Here is a 24,073-nt window from a genome sequence, read left to right as displayed (position 1 = left end):
CCCTTTACCCCAAAAACTGAAAACTGACCCTGAACCCTAAAAATACCCCTTTACCCAAAAACTGAAAACTGACCCTGAACCCTAAAAATACCCCTTTACCCAAAAACTGAAAACTGACCCTGAACCCTAAAAATACCCCTTTACCCCAGAAACTGAAAACTGACCCTGAACCCTAAAAATACCCCTTCACCCAAAAACTGAAAACTGACCCTGAACCCTAAAAATACCCCTTTACCCAAAAACCCAAACATATAACATTTTAAAAATAATTATATACTTACCAATACTTACGTTGTAATGGTATGCGTTGTAAAGGTATCTGCGTTGTAAAAACATGCTTTGTAAATGTATGCGTTGTAAAAGTTTTTGCGTTGTAAAAGTTTCGTTGTAATGGTAGTGCATAGTAAAAGTTGCGTTGTAAACGTTGCATACCCACTCCAGTGGGTGCAACAGTAGGGAAAGTGTTGGATAGCGGTGGGGGATAAAATTACTATTCCAACTTCAGGGAGTGCAATAGTAGGGAAAGTAAATACTTCACAAATAGATATAAATAACATAAATAGTAATACCAATTACAAATAATTAAAATATTTTACAAGTGTATAAAATATATTAAATATTTATTTATAAATACAAAATAAAATTATTTAATTATAAAAATTGCCTACTCATACTAATTAATTACCTATTAACAATACATTAATGTACAATTTAAAAATTAATCAATTAATTTTAATTAAAAATTATATTTTAATTTATTTCCTATTAATAATTAATTAACAATTAATTCAAAATAAATACCAATAAATTAAATGACATATTTAATTAATCAGAAATAAATTACTTCCCACCCTATTCCCCTATAAACCAACAACCCGCTACAGAAAATAAATTAATGAAATTAATATATTTATCAAGTAATCAATTAAAATTATTTACCAATTATATTTTAATTAATTACCAATTATTATTTAAGTAACAATTAATTCTAAATAATTAACAATGAATTAATTAACATATTTAATTAATTATAATTAAATTACTTCCCACCCTATTCCCCTATAAACCCACCACCCGCTACAGAGAATAAATTACCAAAATTAAAATATTTATCAATTAATCAATTTTAATTAATTACCAATTATATTTTAATTAATTACCAATTAATAATTATTTAACAATTAATTCTAAATAAATATCAATACATAAATTAACATATTTAATTAATTATAATTAAATTACTTCCCACCCTATTCCCCTATAAACCCACAACCCGCTACAGAAAATAAATTACCAAAATTAAAATATTTATCAATTAATCAATTTTAATTAATTACCAATTATATTTTAATTAATTACCAATTAATAATTATTTAACAATTAATTCTAAATAAATATCAATACATAAATTAACATATTTAATTAATTATAATTAAATTACTTCCCACCCTATTCCCCTATAAACCCACAACCCGCTACAGAATAATATTACACAAAAAATTAAAAATATTATTAACTTACCTTAAATTCGATATTTTTGTTGTCTATATTATGTCTAGTCGATATTATGTCCATTCTATATTTTTGATTCGATATTATGTTCATTCTATTCGATATACATTTTTTTTAGTCGATATTTTTGTTGTCTATATTATGTCTAGTCGATATTTTGTCCATTCTATATTCTTTACTCGATATTCTGTCCAGTCGAAATAAAAAACTCGATATTATGACTGCACACCCTGCAACACTTTATAAATGAGGCCCTTTATTTCAAGGGAAAAGGAATATAATATGTTAAGCATAGCTACATGGTAAAATTCATCAGCAAAAGTATTCGTTCAAGAATTGGGTCTGCCAATTACTTTTTTATTTTAAAGATGCTGGCTGGTATTGCTTCAGTAAGTGGCTATTACATTCGTTATGGCAGACGTCCTTTGGAACTTCTGAAGCTGTTGTCGAAAGCAGTATCGCAGCAAAATATTGTTTTCCTTGTCTTTCTTCCCGTGTTGCAGTCAGACATTCCTGTAAGAAATGCATTTAGTAGAAGGTTGTGAATTTCTTTGGCAGATCAATTGTATACAGAATCAATACATTGATAATTTCAAAACTTCTGATTCATATTTACAAGTTTGTGGGAGGTAAAAACTACAATTAACTAGGAACTACTCTGATATATTTACACTATGTCAAATATCCTAGGCGCTATGTATCAGTTTAACTGGTTAACACAATCACCAATGTTCCATTATAACAGCCTGATTCACAAAGGTCTTGTAGGGAAAGTTGAACATTTGCTTTGGATTTCCATGAGTTCAGACATGTAAAATGTGAGCTTGCGGAATTTCAAACAGATAGAAATTCTGCATTTTTACATTTAACTCAAATTTGTATTTAAACATTCATTTTGTCTCCTCTCTTGGTTGGGATTATTTGTTCTAGTGCAGGAGCTACTTTCTCTTCATTCCCCCCCCCCATTGAATATGGGGTTATTTTCTTTCCTATTCGTGCTGGAAATCACATTTACTGGAGTACATTTATATGCCTTTCAGGATGGAATACATCCTACAAGTTGCGGGTATTGACCTGGAATTGCACATCAATCCACTCTAGAAAATCCATAATCCACCTATAAGCTTACATTTTCAATTGAGGAAATTCCATGACTCTATAGGAATTTCCATATTTTCAAATGCTGTTTGGTAAGGCACAGACAAATACAGGTTAAAGAATGATTGTGTGCCCATTATATGTAATTGTATTTGCTATGTGTTACAGTTATGCCTTAACCAAGCAATACGGTAAACCCACCCCACGAAATGGCCTTATTATGATGGCAGTAGGAGCGCCATCTTCAGGCCATCGGTGGCGGTCCCACCCCCATCCAGCCCATTGGCCTTACCGCTGCATTAGGATGCAGGCGGTCAGAGCTTGGCTGTTGGAGGGGAAAGACTGCTGCATCCGACAGGATCAAGGATCTCATCAGTGCGGGGGTTGGACTTTCAGTCCCTGCAATGCGGGTGGTGCCTGCTCAGGCACTGTCATAGGGATTACAATGTCCCTTTCCACCTGCCCTTTCATGGCAGTTCACCCGCCATGAACAGGCAGGCAGAAAGTGACTTTGGGGCCCCTAGCAGGGCTCCCTACCCCCCTGGCCCTCTGCTATGGGGCCTGGGGGGCACCTATGGTGCCCCTTAAACATCCCTGTACCATGTAGCAGGCACTGCATGGTGCCTGCTACATGGTACAAGGATGTTTTAAATGTGTATATTTTGTATTGTGGCGTGTGCTGCAGCCCGCAGCACACACTGCAATACAAAATATGCACATTGTGACTGCCATGAAGGCAGTTGAATCGTAATGCGAGCAGCAGGACTGCACACTTCTAGTCTGGCAGTCCTGCTTCAACCACGGTGCCGGTCAGACGAGAGCCTGACTGGCATCTTAATCAGGCCCTAAGATCTTTGGGGGCATCTGCCCGTCCAGGTACAAAGAACAAACTAAGAGGCCGATTAGGATTGCGGTGAATCCACATCCCCTCGGCCGGCGGAAGCCACCACCGGCCCGGAGGATGCGGATTCACCGCTGCGGTGCCTACAAAGACCCCTGCCAGATTAGGATGGCTGGAGGGTCATCGGCGGACGGGAAGACCGTCCGCCGCTTTTCCACCGTGGTCGCCTTCTGACCGTGGCGGAAAAGCTCTAATATGGTGGCGGTGTCTATCAGACACCGCCAGCCATATTAGGATGGGGCAGAAAACATGCTTTTCCGCTGGGGCTTTTCCACAGTGGAAAAGCATGTGGTCTTTGGTGTTTGGGGGCCCGTTGCGGGCCCCCAGGGTGTCGAGGGGTGGGGGGTGCACATGGGGGGTCCTATGGTACCCCCCAGCATTTACATGCACAAAGCGGCAGGCACCACGCGGTGCCTGCCGCTTTGTGCATGTAAATGTGAAGCATGCATTTTTAACCTTGCGGCGGTTGCTGCTTCAAGCAGCACCCGCCGCAAGGTTAAAGATACGGGATGTGACCGCCAGGGTGGCGGTCACATCCTAATTGCACCGGAGGCACCGCGGCTGCCCCTGCGGACGGTCCCTCCACCTCGGGGGTGGCGGGCGGACGCAGGTCCGTCCGCCATCCTAATAGGCCCCTAAGTGCCCAGAATCCAGCACACGTGTATGAAACATCCAAAGCATTGTACATCAGGGGGCACTTGCAGACTCACAGAAAGGCAGGAAAATGGAACAGAGGCAAAGCACAGGCCGATATGCAACACATTAGAAAGAGTACAGTTCTATCAATTCTGGTTCTATGTCCGGACTGGAGATTTACCCCCTCAAAATATTGTTTTGTGCGTTTAAGTTGAACATAGTGACGCAACAAGCTTTGAGAATATAAATGTCTTACCACCCTTTAGGGCCATCTGCCAGACAACCCTAATAAAAGAGGCAGAGGGCAATGTTAGAAATGTTAATTAAATACCTACTTAAATAAGTAGGAATGCAATTAAGTATCAGACTTTCCAAAAGGTCTGAGGCTGGTTCAGAGAATATACAATCTCACCCCTCAACAAGCTTGTATTAAGAAGATATTTTGCGTCATTTTGGGTCAAGGTTCTGTTACTGGGGTGGATCAACGCAAGCGCCCTTAGGTTTTGATTCAAAACCAAATCTACCAAGATAGTCAGACAGAACTTTACATCAAAAGTTAATGCCTACTTGAAGTAGGTGCAAAGAGAGGGAACTGTGTTAATTTCTCAATAATTAATACTCTGCATTTGTGCTGCAGTGCACAACACACGTCCAATGTGTGGGAACATTCTCAATTTGTTTCTGCAAAGGCATTTGTACTGGAAGGGTATGCCTAAAGTACAAGTCCTATGTTGGACAGGTCACGCTGAACTCTGCACCATGGTGTGAGGCGGTGGGTCACAAAACACAGCCTGTTTGCGTATCAGTGCAAGGAATGACATCAGCAGTAGACTGTACTTTGTTGTGTTTTCTCAACTGAACAACACAGTGCAGCAAATTTGGATGCTGCCCTGCATTGTATAAAAATGTAATAATTCTGGACCACAGTGTTTTCCTCCTGGAGATTTCACCTGCTCCAAGTGCGCATGGGAGAAAATTAGGAATTTCTCTAGGAGTCAGATGTGCAATCCATATTTTGAGTGATTCCTCATTTCTAGGGGATCTTCCAAGGCCCACTTGTAACACCTGGTAGCTTCACCCACCTGAGCTACCAATGACCTTGATCTTGATAACTATGGGGATTGCATTTATCAGTCATTACTCCAGGGCACTCATAATGTGTCTATATTTTCCCCAATCTTTTTTATTGACATGCTCAGCTTTCAGCAATTTGCTTAGGTTACATTGCAGCACATCACACGTTACATGTCTTCGTTTTCCAGATATATAATAAACGTCCATTTAGACAAATGACATTAGTGCCCGCCCACACCCCCAGCTGTCCCTATTACATGTGCCAGTCATCACCTGCCTCGGTATGCACGCCATGGTTCCTATATTCTTTCCCATTTCTTCGGGCACCCCCTGCTCAGATACACTGTGTGCTTTGCTTGTTGACACCAGTCAAGGTCTGCAATCCATTGTGACACCCCTGGTGGGGCCACTGCCCACAGTGCTTAGCAATATTCTGTTTCACAATTACTGCCTCAACAACAATTGTAACCTAGACCACCGGCACGTTTTTCTCATCTATTTTTTAAGGCTATTAACCTTATTGTAATCAATTCCAACATCCTCCCCTCTTTTAATGATTATGGGGTAGGGGTTATATATCACTCTAGTGCTAAACTTAAAAAGAGCCCGTCCCTTGGAAAATTACAGCTGTGTGACAAACAACCAACAGTGAAAAAATGTGTGAGAGCGAGATGGCACCTCACGGGCGCACCACCAGGGGGAAACCTGGCAGGTACTCACCAGGATAGCCCTGTTCTCATCATTGGTGCCATCAAGCTCAAAGAAAGAGTGAAAGTGTCCAAGTGAAAGCAAAGTGTTTGCAAAGAAAGAGTGCAGTGGAACAACGAACAGGACAAACAATTAATGTCACATAAAAATGCACACCAACACAAATACACAAATTTTATTCTTATTTATTGTGCTGATTGCATAGATAAAAATAGTGAATATGCCTGCTATTTATGCAGCCATACTCTACTTGCCGACATGTTTCATTGCCATAGTATTCATCAGGCAATTTCTTCAGGGCATATAATTTTTAGCCACTGCTTTGGACATCAGGAAAAACACAGCTGTATGAATACATAAAAAACACCCAATCTTTAGGTTACTCCCTGCCACGTGGGTATTTAAAGCCACCAAACTGCGCAGACCTACTATGGGACTCATTGTCAATATTGACCCTCTCCAAGCCACAGTCTCTCCTACCAGCCGAGAGGCGCTATAAAGTTGTATAGACTAACTCCTTCTGTGAGTTGTCAGACATCACCCCCGTAGTTTTCACTGAAAACAAAAGAGAGTTTAAAAAGGTTGGACCTTACTTTCCAGATTTCGTTAGCAGCTGTATTCCAAAGGCCCCTCTCTTCCGTCCAACCTAACACCTTACCGGTAGATAGATGTCTTCCGGCTTTACCTCGACCGTAGTACTTGCGGTCGATAGCGTTTCTTTTGACTCATTGCGCGGGACAGAAGGACCGTGATTGGCTACTCTGCTCTCGCGCTGCAAGCGGCCATCTTGGATTGGGTTATTCTCATACGAAATACATGGAGGTGCCTTTTTTTACGTTTCTTATCGCGGGATTACGCTTTTTGCATTCTCTCTTCGAATAACTTTATTGGAGCCTATATGCACAATCTCCAATCCCAGATTTTATTTCTAAAAAAGACGAAGTTATGTGTCTGTTCACATGCCCCAAACGATTGGTATGATCTGGCTTATTTAAAGGACAAGGAATTGTGTATATCTCCTCTCCTACCCCAAATTACGTTATTCGGAATGCCTCATTTAACCAGAGCCTTCCAACATCACAAACCTTTCAAAGGAATTATCTCTTTTTTTCTTTTTTTCTCAAGACCTTTGGCCTGATTTTATAAGAGATGATTTTATTTTCTAAAAGGGTTGTATGTATAAAACCCATTCGATGTGGTGCACTATGTAGTACTCTCAAGATACTGATGTTATATTAATCAGAGAGTCAACAAATAAAAATTATTTAAAAAAAGGGACCTCAAAATGGAAAGACACAGGTTATTTTAACCCCAGTCATGGACTCACAATTAGATTAGGTACAAGAACCTTTTCAATGAAGTACTCTCAAGATATTGATATTATATTAATCAGAGAGTCAACAAACAACAATTATTTAGAAATAGGGACCTCAAGTTGGAAAAGCACAAGTTATTTTGGCCCCTGTCATGGACTCACAATTAGTGGGTGTTAAAGCATGTACGTGATTTTCAGAAGAATGTGTTTCTTCATTTGTCTTCACATTCACACACGCAGAAGAACAAGTACTTAAAAGTAACCAACCATGCCCATAAGGCTATCTAAATCCTAGTGTAGTTTATTCCACTCCAAGAGTTCATTCAACCCTCTCTGTTCGCTTCTTTCCTGATATATCCATCTTGCCTCTTTAGTGGCCAGTAGCCTGGAATGGAATGGAATGGATGTGGATTTATAAAGCGCGAATTGCTGCCCGAAGGCGTCCAAGCGCTAGAATAACCAAGAACCTGCGAGGGAGGCTAGCTGGGATTAGCGGGGCAGATTAAAAAGAAAAGTTTTCAGCTGTTTACGGAAGGTGGGGAGATTGCAATTGGCTCTCAGGTGCAGGGGGAGATTGTTCCATGCCAAGGATGCGTTGTAGGCAAACGTCCTGCCGCCAGATCTAGATCTTTTTATTCTTGGTGTCGTGGCCAAGAAAGTCTGGCTGGAGCGGAGGTTTCTGCTGGGGAGGTAGTGAGTAATTAGGTCCTGGGCAATCCCGGGGCCCGTATCCCAGAAGGCCTGATGTGCAATGCACATGGCCTTAAACAGAATCCTCTGACGCACTGGTAGCCAATGAAGGCTAACCAGCCCGGCCCTCACCGATTGTCTGCGCGGGATCTTGAGCAGCAGGCGTGCTGCGCAATTCTGCACTATCTGGAGTCTGCGTATGGTATATTCTGGGGCACCGAGATAGAGCACGTTGTTAAAGTCCAGGCGTGATTGTATTAGGCCCTGTACAGCCACCTGTTTTGCCTCCACGGGAAGGAGAGGGAAGATCTTATTTAACATTCTCATGAGTCCAAAACAGGCGGCTGAGAGTTTTGTGGCCTGAGTACTAAATGATAAGGATCTATCCAACCAAACCCCAAGGCTCTTGATGTTGTTTTTAGGGGTTGGAGGAAGGCCTAGACAGGGGGTCCACAAGGTGTTAGGGAAGTAGGGATCCGGGGAACCTAGGAGCATCAGCTCCGTTTTGTCCCCATTCAATTTGAGAAATGAAGAGGACATCCAGCCCTTGACCTTCTCTAGGCATTCTTTGAGACCGCCTGACGCAGGCGTATTGGCCTCCTGCGCCAGTGAGACCACCAGCTGCGTGTCGTCCGCATAAGAGATGATCTTAATCCCAAAAGGGCGGACGACCTCAGCCAGTGGTCTCATATATATGCTGAACAATGCGGGACTCAAAGAGGAGCCCTGAGGAACCCCGCACTTTAAAGGTCTACGGGTGGACTTAGACTCACCCTCAAAAACTCGGAAGTATCTATCCTCTAAGAAGGATTTGAACCACAGCCAGCCTTTGTCCCTGATCCCGGCGTTGGATATACGGTGCAGCAAGATGTCATGGCTGACCGTGTCAAACGCCGCGCTGAGGTCAAGGAGGATCACTGCCACTGATCCTCCTTGGTCCAGGATCTTTCTGGACTCCTCTGTGACCATAAGAAGGGCGGTCTCAGTCCCATGTTTAGGTCTAAAGCCCGTCTGGGTGGGGTCTAATAATTGTTGTTCCTCTAGAAAGTTTACCAGTTGGAGATTTATAAATTTTTCTAGAAGCTTACTCACCCATGGGAGCAGGGAGATTGGACGGTAATTACCAAGGTCAGTCGGATCCAAATTGGATTTCTTCAATAAAGATCTGACCATGGCCTGCTTCCAAGCGGGCGGGACAATGCCGGTGGTGATAGATGCATTTAAGACATCTCTAATGGTCGGCAGAATGAATTGTGAGGCCGCCATGATGATGTCTGGAGGGGCTGGGTCGTCAGGGGATCCGGACTTGACTTTTCGGGCTATGGATTCAAGGGTTGCAAGGTCTAGAGACGGGAAATGGGTCAAGGTGGATGGCGATTGTGGTGGAAAAGAGATTAAGGTTTCATTGGGTTGGGCTGAAGGAGTGATGCTCCTAGGGGGGAAAGCTGAGTAGATTTTATTCACTTTTTGATGAAAGAACTCAGCAATGTTATTACAATGGGTGGAAGATTTAGTGATAGGTAAATCGGGTGGGGGTTTTGATAATTGTTTTATAATTTGAAAAATTTCTTTAGGCTTTGATTTAGCACTCAAAATCTTGTTCGAGTAGTAGGCAGCCTGAGCAATTTTAACTTCTGTTTTATAATTGCTAAGTGACTCTTGGTAGAGGGTTTTATTCTCCGTCGAGTAGTCCAGGCGCCAGCGTCTTTCCGATTTTCTGCACTGACGCTCCATCTCCCTGAGAGTTTCCGTATACCAGGGAGCAGTTTTGTGAGAGCGTTTTAGCGTGACTTTCTTTTTTGGTAATATGACATCCAGGGTTTGAGAAATCCAGTCTGCATACCTTTGGTAGGCTACGCTAGGGTCTTCATTATAAGGGGGGTGGCTGCTGGCAAGTTTGATGGACCAGTCATCAATTGCGAGGCGAGACCAAGCTCGCATGACCCTCGTGGTGGGTCCAGTCGGGAGGGGCTTGAGTGAGGTCCACTCGAAGGGGACCAGTGAGTGGTCTGTCCACGGTAGTGGAATTGGTGGGCCGGCTACAAGGTCAATACAATTGCTAAAAATCGGGTCTAGCAGGTGGCCCTTGACATGTGTAGGGGTCTTCACATGCTGGGTGAGTTGCAGGGCTGCCAAGTCGTCAACCAGGGTAGTGGCTATGTGGTCTGCAGAGGAATCAAAATGAAGATTAAAATCACCTAACAGGGTAAAATTAGACGAGGTGCTAGCCCGTTCTGCCAGGCTCGTAGGTAGGCACTCATGGAACTGCTTAGACGGGCCCGGCGGGCGTTAAATAAGAGTGCCTGAAAAGCACCTGTTAGGAGAGAGATCGATGTCAAAGGAGAGGCTCTCACAGTCTGGGATGGTTTCAGAGGTGACACGACATTGAAACCGTTCCTTGTAAATAATGGCTAGACCTCCTCCCCTGCCTTTCGGTCGATCTTGCCGCGTGATTTGAAAGCCTGGAGGGAGGGCGACGACTAAGGCGGGGTCGGACTCCGAGGTAAGCCAGGTTTCTGTCAGAAACAGTATGTCTGGCATATGCTCCTCTATCAAGAGTGCAATTTCCGCCGTATGTTTCGGCAAAGAACGACAGTTCAGTAGGAACATATGGAAGTCATGGGTGAAATCGACTGGAAGTTTAGGTTTGAGGGAGCACTTACATTTAGGACAGGTTTGTGGTGAAAGATCAACGCAGTAGGGATGTTGCGTACAAGCGGTGACAGGGGGTATAAGGCTATACAGGGTTTCCGCACTATAGTGCCTGAGCTCTGGTATCTGTAATGCAGGGGTTATGGCCCTAGGCACGGGCTCGGCGCGGACAAGCGCAGACGAGCTTGCCTTATGCGCGCCTTCGGCGCGCAATCGTCGCGCCCGCTGCGCTCGTCCGCTGCGCTTCCGGTAGAAGCACATGTTTATAGTGAAGAGGTGAGTACAGGGGGCGTGGCCTCGAGGTGGGCGTGTCCCAAACTCGGCGTGGGCAATGGCGGGTGACTAGGATTGCCAATTCTGCCCTTTCCAGCGCTCGTTTTCCATTCAGAAAGGTGCCTGCACACTGTAATCGTGTGTCAGGTTGGGGAGGTGAGTGGTTTAAAAAAACGAAAATTTTCAGGTTTAAAAGCAGTGAAATGCGCTAATGCAGTCTACTCCCGGCTGTGCCTCAGGAGGTTCCAGGGTTAATCTATCGCGCTAGTAATTCAGCGCGCTTTTGTAGAGCTATGCAGGGGGCGTGGCCTCGAGGTGGGCGTGTCCAAACTCGGCGTGGGCAATGGCGGGTGACTAGGATTGCCAATTCTGCCCTTTCCAGCGCTCGTTTTCCACCCAGAAAGGTGCCTGCACACTGTAATCGTGTGTCAGGTTGGGGAGGTGAGTGGTTTAAAAAAACGAAAATTTTCAGGTTTAAAAGCAGTGAAATGCGCTGATGCAGTCTACTCCCAGCTGTGCCTCAGGAGGTTCCAGGGTTAATCTATCGCGCTAGTGATTCAGCGCGCTTTTGTAGAGCTATGCAGGGGGCGTGGCCTCGAGGTGGGCGTGTCCCAAACTCGGCGTGGGCAATGGCAGGTGACTAGGATTGCCAATTCTGCCCTTTCCAGCGCTCGTTTTCCACCCAGAAAGGTGCCTGCACACTGTAATCGTGTGTCAGGTTGGGGAGGTGAGTGGTTTAAAAAAACGAACATTTTCAGGTTTAAAAGCAGTGAAATGCGCTAATGCAGTCTACTCCCGGCTGTGCCTCAGGAGGTTCCAGGGTTAATCTATCGCGCTAGTAATTCAGCGCGCTTTTGTAGAGCTATGCAGGGGGCGTGGCCTCGAGGTGGGCGTGTCCAAACTTGGCGTGGGCAATGGCGGGTGACTAGGATTGCCAATTCTGCCCTTTCCAGCGCTCGTTTTCCACCCAGAAAGGTGCCTGCACACTGTAATCGTGTGTCAGGTTGGGGAGGTGAGTGGTTTAAAAAAACGAAAATTTTCAGGTTTAAAATCAGTGAAATGCGCTAATGCAGTCTACTCCCGGCTGTGCCTCAGGAGGTTCCAGGGTTAATCCTGTCGATCGTGTGGGGGTCCTCTGTCACTTTCTCCAGTACCACCCAAGTGAAAGCATGTTTATTTCTGTGGCAGTGTTCAACCAATTTCGTAGTAATTTTGCCAGCTCTTATCGTGCTAAGATGTTCTTGGATTCTTAACTTCACCTTACGTGTAGTCAGGCCGATGTATTGAAGCCCACACTCGCATTGAAGTCTATACACCACATTAGTGGTGTTACAATTGCTGAATTGTCCTAAACACCATTCTCTTCCAGATTGTAAAGTCACAGTCGAGGTTTTGATGGTTAGCGGGCACACCGAGCAACTCCAACATGGAAAATGCCCGTTGGGGATGGTGTTATTTTCTTTTAATGGTTTTACCCTTGTGTGTACCAACATATCTTTTAAGTTGCACGATCTTCTGAATGAAAAACGAGGCGGTGGCATCTTGAATTCATTGTTTGACAACATATGCCAGTGCTTCCTAATTGCCTGTCGTATTTTTGTGGCTAAGGGGTCATATGTCATAATGACTGGGATGCATTCATCCTTCTTTTTCTCTTTGGTTTCCAAGAGCACACTCCGTGGAGTATTTAGCGCTCTTTTTTTGGCATGTTTGATAACTCGCGTGGGGTAATTTCTGTCTTTAAGCTTTTTACTGAGGACCATGGACTGTTCATTGCAGCCAGAAGAAGAAGGGCAGATTCTCCTATAATGGAGCAACTGCCCCACCGGCAGATTGTCTCTTAATGCCCTCGGGTGGTATGACTCATATGAGAGCAACGAGTTTCTGTCGGTGGGTTTTTGATGGACGCTGGTTCTAAGTCCACTCTCACTGGTCTCAATGTCCAAATCTAGATACACAGCTGTGTTCCTGCTGTAAGACCATTTGAATCAAAGGCTTTGATCTTGCTCATTTAACCAATTGAGAAAATCCAACAAAGTGGTTTCCTCTCCAGACCAGACGCAGAGCACGTCATCTATATATCTCCTCCAAAGGCGGACATGTCCCTTGAAGGGATTGGTGGTAGGGTAGATGACGTGCTCCTCGAACTGGCCGACATAAATGCATGCCAAGCTCGGTGCCATGGTTGCGCCCATTGAAGTTCCGGTGGTTTGGAGGAACAGATCGTTTTTATAGCCAAAGAAATTTCGTGTTAATGCTAGTTCTATGCATTGTAGGACAAAGCTTTGGGAGGCATCATAGAACCATTCCTGTGTCGCCAATGCTCGCGCTGCTGACACCAGCGCGGCATCTTGGGGAATACAGGAATATAAAGATTCAATATCAATGGTGACCAAAATTTCGTTTGAGGGGTCAAATGTCATTTCACTCAATATATTAAGAATATCCATTGTATCCTTTACAAAGGATTTTTGAGTGACCACGGATTCACGTAGGAAATAGTCGGCAAACTGCGATAGCGGCTCCAGAACTGACTGGATGCCCGATACAATCGGCCGACCCGGTGGGGGCCGGGTCGGCTTATGTATTTTGGGTAAGATGTAAAAGGCGGGGGTCCTGGGATTGGTGTTTACCAGGAACTCCGCCTCTTTGGAGGTTATCCACTTTTTTTCTTTAGCATTGCCAACCAATCCTTTTATAATTTCCAGTAGTTCCGGCGTGGGATCTTTTTTCAAAGGTTGGTAATTAGCTCGAACATTTAACAACCGATAAATTTCGGCCTCATAATCGCAGGTATTTAAAAGGACTATGGCCCCACCCTTGTCAGCACTTTTTATAGTGATTTCAGAGTTATTTTGTAAGGACTTAACTGCATCCCAGTCTAATTTAGGCATGTTTTTAAAAATCCTCTTTTTATTATTAGATTCAATCAGTTCGATATCCTGTAAGACTTTTGATTCGAACACAGTCACTTCTGGTCCTACTGCTCCACTAGGGGGGCAGAATGTAGAGGGCCTTCTTAGGTTGGTATTAAATCCCCCTTTCTCCTCATACGGTTGTTTGGCAAAGAATTTTTTCAATTTAATTCTGCGAACTGTTTCGTGAAACTCTACTCGACATTTAAAAGCATCATGAATTGGAGTCGGGACGAATCCCAGCCCTTTGTTAAGGACTTTGTCTTCATTCTCAGACAGGTGGTAACTTGACAAGTTGACTACAATGCTATTTACAGTTGTTTCCTCCCCCTGCTCCGGGTTTGTCGCAGGGAGAATGCCTGCCATTGTGGGGGTTGACGGTTGCACCACCCTCTTCCCCTCCCTTGACCTGTTCCCCTGTTCGCCCCTTGTCCCTGTCCTAAAAAAGACCGTAAGAGAACTCCAAGGTCAGTGTTATTAGGGTCTTGTTGTTGAAACCTGACTCTATTTGTTTGAGGTCCTTGTTCTACTTCTTCCTCGCTCGACGTGTTATCGAATGTCCAGTTAGAAGGGGTATGTCTCTGCTGATGTTGTTTGCCCCCCCGCCCTCTACGTGGACCACCTAGGTTCTGTTGTTCAGATCCCGACTGATAATGAGAGTCGCTTATATACGGAAATGCCCTCTCGTGTGTATATCTCTGCAAATTGCGTTGGAGCCCCTTGATCGTTTGGGTTACCATATAATTTTTATATTCGTCCAGATCTTCTTGGACTCTACTGAGATGTTCTTTTACGTCTGTGAAGGTTTTATCACGCTTAATACTTTCTTCTAGTTCGCAAATTTCTTTGAGTAGTTCTTCGCTTAATCGTTGGGCTGTGCTTATAATGAGAATCAACCAGTCTCTCATACACTTGTTAGCTATATAGCTCCAGTCTAATCTGAACTTTTTATCGTCCAAGAAAATTCTGGGTTCTATTCTAACAAGTAAACTGGCAGGGGAGGCTCCTGCTCTATAGTATTCTGACATCAATGCCCCATGTAGGGCAATCCTAACGTGTTTCTTTTTTAAGTTACTTAATTTGTCCCATTCCTCTCTCACTGAACTACTCCCCAACAGGGGATTGTCTGGAAAGAGTGAGGGTCCAGCTAGAATTGCAGCAATCTGTTCGTCTGTGAAAGCCAGACAATTTTTGTACATTATATATAATATAAGCATTTCAATAGTGGTATGCGCAGCAGGGAATACACTACACAGCAGGGCAGTAAAAAGTTAAAACAAGGGAAAACAAGGGCTCGAAAAAGCTCTCACGGCTGAGCCGCCGTACATTTAACCAACAACAATGAGGAGCCAAGAGGGTTTTATGGGACCTAGGTTGCCCTCCACTCATCAAGTCTCAACAACAATTGTAACCTAGACCACCGGCACGTTTTTCTCATCTATTTTTTAAGGATATTAACCTTATTGTAATCAATTCCAACATCTCCCCTCTTTTAATGATTATGGGGTAGGGGTTAAATATCACTCTAGTGCCAAACTTAAAAAGAGCCCGTCCCTTGGAAAATTACAGCTGTGTGACAAACAACCAACAGTGAAAAAATGTGTGAGAGCGAGATGGCACCTCACGGGCGCACCACCAGGGGGAAACCTGGCAGGTACTCACCAGGATAGCCCTGTTCTCATCATTGGTGCCATCAAGCTCAAAGAAAGAGTGAAAGTGTCCAAGTGAAAGCAAAGTGTTTGCAAAGAAAGAGTGCAGTGGAACAACGAACAGGACAAACACTTATTGTTCACATAAAAATGCACACAAATACACAAATTTTATTCTTATTTATTGTGCTGATTGCATAGATAAAAATAGTGAATATGCCTGCTATTTATGCAGCCATACTCTACTTGCCGACATGTTTCATTGCCATAGTATTCATCAGGCAATTTCTTCAGGGCATATAATTTTTTGCCACTGCTTTGGACATCAGGAAAAACACAGCTGTATGAATACATAAAAAACACCCAATCTTTAGGTTACTCCCTGCCACGTGGGTATTTAAAGCCACCAAACTGCGCAGACCTACTATGGGACTCATTGTCAATATTTACCCTCTCCAAGCCACAGTCTCTCCTACCAGCCGAGAGGCGCTATAAAGTTGTATAGACTAACTCTTACTGTGAGTTGTCAGACATCACCCCCGTAGTTTTCACTGAAAACAAAAGAGAGTTTAAAAAGGTTGGACCTTACTTTCCAGATTTCGTTAGCAGCTGTATTCCAAAAGCCCCTCTCTTCCGTCCAACCTAACACCTTACCGGTAGATAGATGTCTTCCGGCTTTACCTCGACCGTAGTACTTGCGGTCGATAGCGTTTCTTTTGACTCATTGCGCGGGACAGAAGGACCGTGATTGGCTACTCTGCTCTCGCGCTGCAAGCGGCCATCTTGGATTGGGTTATTTTCATACGAAATACATGGAGGTGCCTTTTTTTACGTTTCTTATCGCGGGATTACGCTTTTTGCATTCTCTCTTCGAATAACTTTATTGGAGCCTATATGCACAATCTCCAATCCCAGATTTTATTTCTAAAAAAGACGAAGTTATGTGTCTGTTCACATGCCCCAAACGATCGGTATGATCTGGCTTATTTAAAGGACAAGGAATTGTGTATATCTCCTCTCCTACCCCAAATTACGTTATTCGGAATGCCTCATTTAACCAGAGCCTTCCAACATCACAGACCTTTCAAAGGAATTATTTCTTTTTTTCTTTTTTTCTCAAGACCTTTGGCCTGATTTTATAAGAGATGATTTTATTTTCTAAAAGGGTTGTATGTATAAAACCCATTCGATGTGGTGCACTATGTAGTACTCTCAAGATACTGATGTTATATTAATCAGAGAGTCAACAAATAAAAATGATTTAAAAAAAGGGACCTCAAAATGGAAAGACACAGGTTATTTTAACCCCAGTCATGGACTCACAATTAGGTTAGGTACAAGAACCTTTTCAATGAAGTACTCTCAAGATATTGATATTATATTAATCAGAGAGTCAACAAACAACAATTATTTAGAAATAGGGACCTCAAGGTGGAAAAGCACAAGTTATTTTGGCCCCTGTCATGGACTCACAATTAGTGAGTGTTAAAGCATGTACGTGATTTTCAGAAGAATGTGTTTCTTCATTTGTCTTCACATTCACACACGCAGAAGAACAAGTACTTAAAAGTAACCAACCATGCCCATAAGGCTATCTAAATCCTAGTGTAGTTTATTCCACTCCAAGAGTTAATTCAACCCTCTCTGTTCGCTTCTTTCCTGATATATCCATCTTGCCTCTTTTGTGGCCAGTAGCCTGTCGATCGTGTGGGGGTCCTCTGTCACTTTCTCCAGTACCACCCAAGTGAAAGCATGTTTATTTCTGTGGCAGTGTTCAACCAATTTCGAGGTAATTTTGCCAGCTCTTATCGTGCTAAGATGTTCTTGGATTCTTAACTTCACCTTACGTGTAGTCAGGCCGATGTATTGAAGCCACACTCGCATTGAAGTCTATACACCACATTAGTGGTGTTACAATTACTTAATTGTCCTAAACACCATTCTCTTCCAGATTGTAAAGTCACAGTCGAGGTTTTGATGGTTAGCGGGAACACTAAGCAACTCCCACATGGAAAATGCCCGTTGGGGATGGTGTTATTTTCTTTCAATGGTTTTACCCTTGTGTGTAACAACATATCTTTTAAGTTGCATGATCTTCTGAATGAAAAACGAGGCGGTGGCATCTTGAGTTCATTGTTTGACAACATATGCCAGTGCTTCCTAATTGCCTGTCGTATTTTTGTGGCTGAGGGGTCATATGTCATAATGACTGGGATGCATTCATCCTTCTTTTTCTCTTTGGTTTCCAAGAGCACACTCCGTGGAGTATTTAGCGTTCTTTTTTTGGCATGTTTGATAACTCGCGTGGGGTAATTTCTGTCTTTAAGCTTTTTACTGAGGACCATGGACTGTTCATTGCAGCCAGAAGAAGAAGAGCAGATTCTCCTATAATGGAGGAACTGCCCCACCGCCAGATTGTCTCTTATTGCCCTCGGGTGGTATGACTCATATGAGAGCAACGAGTTTCTGTCGGTGGGTTTTTGATGGACGCTGGTTCTAAGACCACTCTCACTGGTCTCAATGTCCAAATCTAGATACACAGCTGTGTTCCTGCTGTAAGACCATGTGAATCGAAGGCTTTGATCTTGCTCATTTAACCAATTGAGAAAATCCAACAAAGTGGTTTTCTCTCCAGACCAGACGCAGAGCACCTCATCTATATATCTCCTCCAAAGGCGGACATGTCCCTTGAAGGGATTGGTGGTAGGGTAGATGACGTGCTCCTCAAGCTGACCGACATAAATGCATGCCAAGCTCGGTGCCATGGTTGCGCCCATTGAAGTTCCGGTGGTCTGGAGGAACAGATCGTTTTTATAGCCAAAGAAATTTTGTGCTAATGCTAGTTCTATGCATTGTAGGACAAAGCTTTGGGGGGCATCATAGAACCATTCCTGTGTCGCCAATGCTCGCGCTGCTGCCACCAGCGCGGCATCTTGGAGAATACAGGAATATAAAGATTCAATATCAATGGTGACCAAAATTTCGTTTGAGGGGTCAAATGTCATTTCACTCAATATATTAAGAATATCCATTGTATCCTTTACAAAGGATTTTTGAGTGACCACGGATTCACGTAGGAAATAGTCGGCAAACTGCGATAGCGGCTCCAGAACTGACTGGATGCACGATACAATCGGCCGACCCGGTGGGGGCCGGGTCGGCTTATGTATTTTGGGTAAGATGTAAAAGGCGGGGGTCCTGGGATTGGTGTTTACCAGGAACTCCGCCTCTTTGCAGGTTATCCACTTTTTTTCTTTTGCATTGCCAACCAATCCTTTTATAATTTCCAGTAGTTCCGGCGTGGGATCTTTTTTCAAAGGTTGGTAATTAGCTCGAACATTTAACAACCGATAAATTTCGGCCTCATAATCGCAGGTGTTTAAAACGACTATGGCCCCACCCTTGTCGGCACTTTTTATAGTGATTTCAGAGTTATTTTGTAAGGACTTCACTGCATCCCAGTCTAATTTAGACATGTTTTTAAAAATCCTCTTTTTATTATTAGATTCAATCAGTTCAATATCCTGTAAGACTTTTGATTCGAACACAGTCACTTCTGGTCCTACTGCTCCACTAGGGGGGCAGAAGGTAGAGGGCCTTCTTAGGTTGGTATTAAATCCCCCTTTCTCCTCATACGGTTGTTTGGCAAAGAATTTTTTCAATTTAATTCTGCGAACTGTTTCGTGAAACTCTACTCGACATTTAAAAGCATCATGAATTGGAGTCGGGACGAATCCCAGCCCTTTGTTAAGGACTTTGTCTTCATTCTCAGACAGGTGGTAACTTGACAAGTTGACTACAATGCTATTTAAAGTTGTTTCCTCCCCCTGCTCCGGGTTTGTCGCGGGGAGAATGCCTGCCATTGTGGGGGTTGACGGTTGCCCCACCCTCTTCCCCTCCCTTGACCTGTTCCCCTGTTCGCCCCTTGTCCCTGTCCTAAAAAAGACCGTAAGAGAACTCCAAGGTCAGTGTTATTAGGGTCTTGTTGTTGAAACCTGACTCTATTTGTTTGAGGTCCTTGTTCTACTTCTTCCTCGCTCGACGTGTTATCGAATGTCCAGTTAGAAGGGGTATGTCTCTGCTGATGTTTGCCCCCCCGCCCTCTACGTGGACCACCTAGGTTCTGTTGTTCAGATCCCGACTGATAATGAGAGTCGCTTATATACGGAAATGCCCACTCGTGTGTATATCTCTGCAAATTGCGGTGGAGCCCCTTGGTCGTCTGGGTTACCATATAATTTTTATATTCGTCCAGATCTTCTTGGACTCTACTGAGATGTTCTTTTACGTCTGTGAAGGTGTTATCACGCTTAATACTTTCTTCTAGTTCGCAAATTTCTTTGAGTAGTTCTTCGCTTAATCGTTGGGCTGTGCTTATAATGAGAATCAACCAGTCTCTCGTACACTTGTTAGCTATATAGCTCCAGTCTAATCTGAACTTTTTATCGTCCAAGAAAATTCTGGGTTCTATTCTAACAAGTAAACTGGCAGGGGAGGCTCCTGCTCTATAGTATTCTGACATCAATGCCCCATGTAGGGCAATCATAACGTGTTTCTTTTTTAAGTTACTTAATTTGTCCCATTCCTCTCTCACTGAACTATTCCCCAACAGGGGATTGTCTGGAAAGAGTGAGGGTCCAGCTAGAATTGCAGCAATCTGTTCGTCTGTGAAAGCCAGACAATTTTTGTCCATTATATATTATATAAGCCTTTCAATAGTGGTATGCACAGCAGGGAATACACTACACACAGCAGGGCTGTAAAAAGTTAAAACAAGGGAAAACAAGGGCTAGAAAAAGCTCTCACGGCTGAGCCGCCGTACATTTAACCAACAACAATAAGGAGCCAAGAGGGTTTTATGGGACCTAGGTTGCCCTCCACTCATCAAGTCTCAACAACAATTGTAACCTAGACCACCGGCACGTTTTTCTCATCTATTTTTTAAGGATATTAACCTTATTGTAATCAATTCCAACATCCTCTCCTCTTTTAATGATTATGGGGTAGGGGTTATATATCACTCTAGTGCCAAACTTAAAAAGAGCCCGTCCCTTGGAAAATTACAGCTGTGTGACAAACAACCAACAGTGAAAAAATGTGTGAGAGCGAGATGGCACCTCACGGGCGCACCACCAGGGGGAAACCTGGCAGGTACTCACCAGGATAGCCCTGTTCTCATCATTGGTGCCATCAAGCTCAAAGAAAGAGTGAAAGTGTCCAAGTGAAAGCAAAGTGTTTGCAAAGAAAGAGTGCAGTGGAACAACGAACAGGACAAACAATTAATGTCACATAAAAATGCACACCAACACAAATACACACATTTTATTCTTATTTATTGTGCTGATTGCATAGATAAAAATAGTGAATATGCCTGCTATTTATGCAGCCATACTCTACTTGCCGACATGTTTCATTGCCATAGTATTCATCAGGCAATTTCTTCAGGGCATATAATTTTTTGCCACTGCTTTGGACATCAGGAAAAACACAGCTGTATGAATACATAAAAAACACCCAATCTTTAGGTTACTCCCTGCCACGTGGGTATTTAAAGCCACCAAACTGCGCAGACCTACTATGGGACTCATTGTCAATATTTACCCTCTCCAAGCCACAGTCTCTCCTACCAGCCGAGAGGCGCTATAAAGTTGTATAGACTAACTCCTTCTGTGAGTTGTCAGACATCACCCCCGTAGTTTTCACTGAAAACAAAAGAGAGTTTAAAAAGGTTGGACCTTACTTTCCAGATTTCATTAGCAGCTGTATTCCAAAGGCCCCTCTCTTCCGTCCAACCTAACACCTTACCGGTAGATAGATGTCTTCCGGCTTTACCTCGACCGTAGTACTTGCGGTCGATAGCGTTTCTTTTGACTCATTGCGCGGGACAGAAGGACCGTGATTGGCTACTCTGCTCTCGCGCTGCAAGCGGCCATCTTGGATTGGGTTATTCTCATACGAAATACATGGAGGTGCCTTTTTTTACGTTTCTTATCGCGGGATTACGCTTTTTGCATTCTCTCTTCGAATAACTTTATTGGAGCCTATATGCACAATCTCCAATCCCAGATTTTATTTCTAAAAAATACGAAGTTATGTGTCTGTTCACATGCCCCAAACGATTGGTATGATCTGGCTTATTTAAAGGACAAGGAATTGTGTATATCTCCTCTCCTACCCCAAATTACGTTATTCGGAATGCCTCATTTAACCAGAGCCTTCCAACATCACAAACCTTTCAAAGGAATTATCTCTTTTTTTCTTTTTTTCTCAAGACCTTTGGCCTGATTTTATAAGAGATGATTTTATTTTCTAAAAGGGTTGTATGTATAAAACCCATTCGATGTGGTGCACTATGTAGTACTCTCAAGATACTGATGTTATATTAATCAGAGAGTCAACAAATAAAAATTATTTAAAAAAGGGACCTCAAAATGGAAAGACACAGGTTATTTTAACCCCAGTCATGGACTCACAATTAGATTAGGTACAAGAACCTTTTCAATGAAGTACTCTCAAGATATTGATATTATATTAATCAGAGAGTCAACAAACAACAATTATTTAGAAATAGGGACCTCAAGTTGGAAAAGCACAAGTTATTTTGGCCCCTGTCATGGACTCACAATTAGTGGGTGTTAAAGCATGTACGTGATTTTCAGAAGAACGTGTTTCTTCATTTGTCTTCACATTCACACACGCAGAAGAACAAGTACTTAAAAGTAACCAACCATGCCCATAAGGCTATCTAAATCCTAGTGTAGTTTATTCCACTCCAAGAGTTCATTCAACCCTCTCTGTTCGCTTCTTTCCTGATATATCCATCTTGCCTCTTTTGTGGCCAGTAGCCTGTCGATCGTGTGGGGGTCCTCTGTCACTTTCTCCAGTACCACCCAAGTGAAAGCATGTTTATTTCTGTGGCAGTGTTCAACCAATTTCGTAGTAATTTTGCCAGCTCTTATCGTGCTAAGATGTTCTTGGATTCTTAACTTCACCTTACGTGTAGTCAGGCCGATGTATTGAAGCCCATACTCGCATTGAAGTCTATACACCACATTAGTGGTGTTACAATTACTGAATTGTCCTAAACACCATTCTCTTCCAGATTGTAAAGTCACAGTCGAGGTTTTGATGGTTAGCAGGCACACCGAGCAACTCCCACATGGAAAATGCCCGTTGGGGATGGTGTTATTTTCTTTCAATGGTTTTACCCTTGTGTGTACCAACATATCTTTTAAGTTGCACGATCTTCTGAATGAAAAACGAGGCGGTGGCATCTTGAATTCATTGTTTGACAACATATGCCAGTGCTTCCTAATTGCCTGTCGTATTTTTGTGGCTAAGGGGTCATATGTCATAATGACTGGGATGCATTCATCCTTCTTTTTCTCTTTGGTTTCCAAGATCACACTCCGTGGAGTATTTAGCGCTCTTTTTTTGGCATGTTTGATAACTCGCGTGGGGTAATTTCTGTCTTTAAGCTTTTTACTGAGGACCAGTTACTGTTCATTGCAGCCAGAAGAAGAAGAGCAGATCCTCCTATAATGGAGGAACTGCCCACCGGCAGATTGTCTCTTAATGCCCTCGGGTGGTATGACTCATATGAGAGCAACGAGTTTCTGTCGGTGTGTTTTTGATGGACGCTGGTTCTAAGACCACTCTCACTGGTCTCAATGTCCAAATCTAGATACACAGCTGTGTTCCTGCTGTAAGACCATGTGAATCGAAGGCTTTGATCTTGCTCATTTAACCAATTGAGAAAATCCAACAAAGTGGTTTCCTCTCCAGACCAGACGCAGAGCACGTCATCTATATATCTCCTCCAAAGGCGGACATGTCCCTTGAAGGGATCGGTGGTAGGGTAGATGACGTGCTCCTCGAACTGGCCGACATAAATGCATGCCAAGCTCGGTGCCATGGTTGCGCCCATTGAAGTTCCGGTGGTCTGGAGGAACAGATCGTTTTTATAGCCAAAGAAATTTCGTGTTAATGCTAGTTCTATGCATTGTAGGACAAAGCTTTGGGGGGCATCATAGAACCATTCCTGTGTTGCCAATGCTCGCGCTGCTGCCACCAGCGCGGCATCTTGGGGAATACAGGAATATAAAGATTCAATATCAATGGTGACCAAAATTTCGTTTGAGGGGTCAAATGTCATTTCACTCAATATAGTAAGAATATCCATTGTATCCTTTACAAAGGATTTTTGAGTGACCACGGATTCACGTAGGAAATAGTCGGCAAACTGCGATAGCGGCTCCAGAACTGACTGGATGCCCGATACAATCGGCCGACCCGGTGGGGGCCGAGTCAGCTTATGTATTTTGGGTAAGATGTAAAAGGGGGGGGGTCCTGGGATTGGTGTTTACCAGGAACTCCGCCTCTTTGGAGGTTATCCACTTTTTTTCTTTAGCATTGCCAACCAATCCTTTTATAATTTCCAGTAGTTCCGGCGTGGGATCTTTTTTCAAAGGTTGGTAATTAGCTCGAACATTTAACAACCGATAAATTTCGGCCTCATAATCGCAGGTGTTTAAAACGACTATGGCCCCACCCTTGTCAACACTTTTTATAGTGATTTCAGAGTTATTTTGTAAGGACTTCACTGCATCCCAGTCTAATTTAGACATGTTTTTAAAAATCCTCTTTTTAT

General features: G+C 43.2%; 1 protein-coding gene across 1 annotated transcript in view; it reads right to left on the bottom strand.

Moving 5' to 3' along the window:
• Positions 1-1,854: 1,854 nt before the first annotated feature.
• Positions 1,855-24,073, bottom strand: part of LOC144827366 (cytidine monophosphate-N-acetylneuraminic acid hydroxylase-like) — a 537,565-nt gene continuing 515,346 nt past the window's right edge. Inside the window, exon 15 of the mRNA XM_078685708.1 lies at positions 1,855-2,025. The gene's annotated coding sequence lies outside the window, so the exon portion shown is untranslated. The remainder of the gene's footprint in view (positions 2,026-24,073) is intronic.

The sequence above is a fragment of the Lissotriton helveticus genome, chromosome 4_1 (assembly GCF_964261635.1).
Source record: "Lissotriton helveticus chromosome 4_1, aLisHel1.1, whole genome shotgun sequence".
In the NCBI taxonomy this organism is placed as follows: domain Eukaryota; kingdom Metazoa; phylum Chordata; class Amphibia; order Caudata; family Salamandridae; genus Lissotriton; species Lissotriton helveticus.
The sequence above is the reverse complement of the archived record's forward strand: the minus strand, read 5'-3'. Positions and strand labels throughout refer to the sequence as shown.